Source organism: Pteronotus mesoamericanus, unplaced genomic scaffold (genome assembly GCF_021234165.1).
Source record: "Pteronotus mesoamericanus isolate MK-2021 breed Mesoamerican mustached bat unplaced genomic scaffold, CSHL_Meso_final contig_173, whole genome shotgun sequence".
NCBI classification, from domain to species: domain Eukaryota; kingdom Metazoa; phylum Chordata; class Mammalia; order Chiroptera; family Mormoopidae; genus Pteronotus; species Pteronotus mesoamericanus.
In genome coordinates this window covers 12,364,725-12,368,931 of record NW_026555072.1, presented here as the reverse complement: position 1 = coordinate 12,368,931, position 4,207 = coordinate 12,364,725, and the positions used below count along the sequence as shown (strand labels likewise).

The 4,207-nt window shown below is 38.7% G+C and overlaps 1 pseudogene; it reads left to right on the top strand.

The window, feature by feature from the left end:
• The first annotated feature begins 2,192 nt into the window (after nt 1-2,192).
• On the top strand, nt 2,193-2,904 carry LOC129065174 (dnaJ homolog subfamily B member 6-like; annotated as a pseudogene).
• Nucleotides 2,905-4,207: the final 1,303 nt, after the last annotated feature.

Here is a 4,207-nt window from a genome sequence, read left to right as displayed (position 1 = left end):
GCATTTTGAGTGCTAAGCATTTAGTGATTCATGTACATTGTATCATTTCATCTTCAAAACAGAGCTGAGAAGTAGCAGTTATACATGCGGAAACCATGGCTGACATTGAACAATAAGTCAGAGTCATGCAGGCAGGAAGTGGAAGAGCTGGGGTTGAGCCTAAGCCATCTGACTTTAAAACCCCTGCTCTTAACCACCCACTCCCTTGAGGCCCTCCAAAATATCACATGTTCTTGCTTCAGCAGCTAAAAGTAGAACACCATCACCCTCATGCCCACACCACATTCACAATTCCCAGATGTCACTCCCTTCACAACCCTCATGTCACAACTCTGCAGAAAGATCAGAGTTGGAGACTTAACCTGACACCCTGGCAAGGCTATGGCCCTTTACTGTGGGGTTCCATCTCCAACAAGCTGGGAAAGAGCCCCAATAATGCCCAGATAGGTAAATCGACCCAATGGCAATGGGTAGTTGGGCATATGGTGAAGTAGGTGACACTCATTGTCCTCAGTGGTGAGAAGCGGGGTGAACTTGGGAATGTGGGGAAAACACAAAGGGTGGCTTATAAGGAGACATGTCCTCTGATTCAGAGCTGAGGTTTCACTTCTCTGAGTCATCAGTAATTCCTCCACATCCTAGGGAAGGGCCAGCTCAATAAAAAATAAGCAAATTCTTGCCTGAGCAGCTGTTGGGGTAAGGGAAGGGGTCAGCTCTTCAGTAGCCTGGGTGAGATACGTGGACAAACCAATTTTGAAACAAAAGGCTTCCTGTACAGGCTGGTCTAGATGCCCTCTGGAAAGGACTGGTGACAGACCCCACATTCTGCCTGTTTCAGTTGTGTGCCGCATTTACATCCCTCTTTTGATGAAGAGAGGAAGAAGCAGATTGCCATGATAATTTTGGTTCACTGCATGGTTGATTTTGTTGGCCTGAAAAATGAGTAGTCATGGAAACAGTGGAAGACTTGTCCTGGAAGGGCCCTGCTAGTTGAATGTTGCCATCCATACCTTTTGTAACCCACTCTTCAGAATCTTACCACCCGTGGATTGCAAACCATTCATAGATCCCAAGATGAATTTAATGGATCACAACTCGAATGCCTTTTAAAAAGGTAATAGACTAGAATTGAATACACAGGAAAAAAATCAAAGTGCCTTACACATACGGAGCCAGTTATTCTTTGGGGGAATGTTTGTTTCAGTTTATACATTTATGAGTACACTGGGTCACAATGTAAGATGTATTTTTATTGTGTCTGTGGTCAGAAATATTTGTAAACTCCTGCTAACCTGAGTTTCACTTTGACAGAAGGGAAAATCCTCTCTTTTTCAATAGGATATTTGTAATAGTCAAATACTGGACACAAGTCAGATGGCCATCAACAGTAAAAGAGAAAAATAATTTGTGACATAATTATGCAATAGGAATACTGTATCTACAGCAAAGAAAGTGAATTAGCTACAGTTATGTGCAACAACATGGATGCGTCTTGATAACATTGCTTTGAACATAAGAAGCAAGATGAAAAAATAAATGATTCAATTTACATAAAGTTTTTAAAAAGTAAAATTAAACTCTATGACTTAGTGATGAACCCATAGGTTAAAAACAATTGTAAAGGAAGTGATAATTACTTAGTCAGTCTAATGATTACCCCTGGATGGAAGAGGGTTGAACCATGATTAGGAAGGGATATATCAAGTCTGGCATACAAGAGGACTGGCAGTGTTCTGTTTATTAACCCTGCTGGTGCTTACATGGGTAGTTGCTTTAAAATCATTAGTTAAGTTACACATTATGTTATAGTCACTTCTAGCTATGCATGTTTCGAATTTTTTTTTATTTTATTGTCGTTCAATTACAGGTGTCCCCATTTAAAAAGATTTTAAAACACAGTGATCGTATTTGTTCCTCTGTATCTACACTTTTATTAGTTCCTGGTTTTAATAGTTGCTGTAAAACATGTAGTCAATGAAACATTCAAAGAAGTGATTATTCAATGAAATCATATCAAGGCCTGTTAGTTCTAGACCAGCAGTGTCCAAAAGAAATTTCAGTGACAGGTTGTTGGAGAATAGAGAAAGGAAAGCATGAGGAGACCCTGCAACACAGGAGCCCAGGGCACTGGGCTGCGCCACCCCGCCACTGGTTCCTGTGTCCTCCGACTCCTTCCAATGGCCTGTTAAAACATGGTGGATTACTATGAAGTTCTAGGCATGCAGACATGCTTCAGCTGAGCATATTAAAAAGGTGTACCAATAACAGGCACCGAAGTCGCATCCAAATAAAAATGCAGAGAATAAAGTAGAAGCAGAGAGAAAATTCAAACAAGTAGCCGAGCCAAATGAGGTGCTATCTGATGCTAAAAAACAGGACATCTATAACAAACATGGCAAACAAGGATTAAATGATGGAGGTGGAGTTGGAAGTCACTTTGACATACTGCTTGAAATCGGCTTCACATTCCGGAACCCAGATGACGTGTTCAGGGAATTTTTTGGTGGAAGGGACCTGATTTCATTAGACTTTTTCAAAGACCTGTTTGATGACTTCTCTGGGAAACAGAGGACCTCCATGGGAGCTGGATCCTTGGCAAAGGCTCTTCTCTGCCTTCCATGATTTACATCTTTTAGAGGAGGGTTTTCTTCTACAGGATTTACCTCTTTCAGGTCATTAGGTCATCCGGGCCTCACTTCGTTCTCTTTCACTACAATTGGTAGTAGTGGGATGGGCAAATTCAAATTCATACCAACTTCTACAAAAATAGTTAATGGCAGAGAAATCACTACAAAGAGAATTAGTGAGAATGGTCAGGAAAGAGTAGAAGTTTAAGAAGATGGCCAGTTAAAGTCCTCAATGATAAATAGTAAGGAGCAGCTGTTACGCTCGCATAACAAGTAATTCAACACATGCATGTAACAGAAATGATTGCTGTAACAAGCATCATTTCAGGATTAATAGGAACATGTTTTGGGGAGATTTCAAATGAGTTCAACTTTCATTATACCTGTATTCATATACAGCTCATTGAAGCCCTGTTTGTCATAAACCTTTCCATTTCTTCTTGGGACCACAGATGGGACCTTTTTTTTTTGTCTTTAAAATTGTTGTAAGTTTCTGTATGCACTTTGTTTCTTTATTAAACATAATCCAAGGTGGCCATGACTTCTGCATTAACACCAGCATGGACTCGCTTTTCTATTGTGTTTGAAATGTGAGTCAAATAGTGTCAGCCTGCTGTGAAGTTAACATTGCTGGTATGAATCTTCAATAAAAATAATTTAAATTTCTTCCAGTATTTAGTAGTGAAACATATTAAAGCATCAATGGTAATAGCTTTCTCGTTTAATATAAATTGAGAGTGGTTTCTAGTCGTGCATGAATGCTGGCTACTTAGTAAATTTTGACAATTGTTTAAATATATAATATTAATCTTAAGTTTAAGGATTGAGCAAAAAGGAAAAAGGACTCATGGACATGGACAACAGGGTGGTGATTACTGGGAGGAAGGGAGGTATAAAGGAGCTAAATGGTAATGGAAAAAAATACAATAAAGATTAAATCAAAAAAGAAAAAAAGCTAGTAAACTGTGTCTTTGTCATATGCTTAAAAAAGGAAATAAAAAAAGAAAAAAATTGCAGTGACAAAAATGTGTTCTACATCTGTGCTGTCCAATAGAGAAGCCAACAGCCACCTGTGGCTGAGCACTAGAAATATGGTGAGTGCAATGAAGACATTAAATTTAAAATTTTATTTAAATGTAATTAATTGAAATCTAAAAAGCCATAAGTGGCTAGTGGCTACCATATTGTAAATACTGGTTTAGACTCATTGTTTTGAATAATCAAATATGCTAATGCTTTGTTTTTGGACGAACCTAAATTCAAATACTACTTCTGTTACTACCACCATGAGACTTTAAATGGGGTACATGATTTTTCTAATCCACAACACATTCATCTCTAGAATGGGGGCTGAGAAGAGATACTTCTTAATCTTGATGTGAGTATTGTGTTAAATTAATGAATGCAGACCACCTATCACAAACTCTGACAGTAGCTGATATTCAAGAAATGTTGGTCTCCTTCCTAGACCTATGTGGTCATCTTGAAATTGTGTGACCTTCAAATAAAGACTGGATGAGAGAACTCAGATGACTTAGTAAAATCTGCCCTGCATTTATAACAGCAGTTCCAAGGACCTA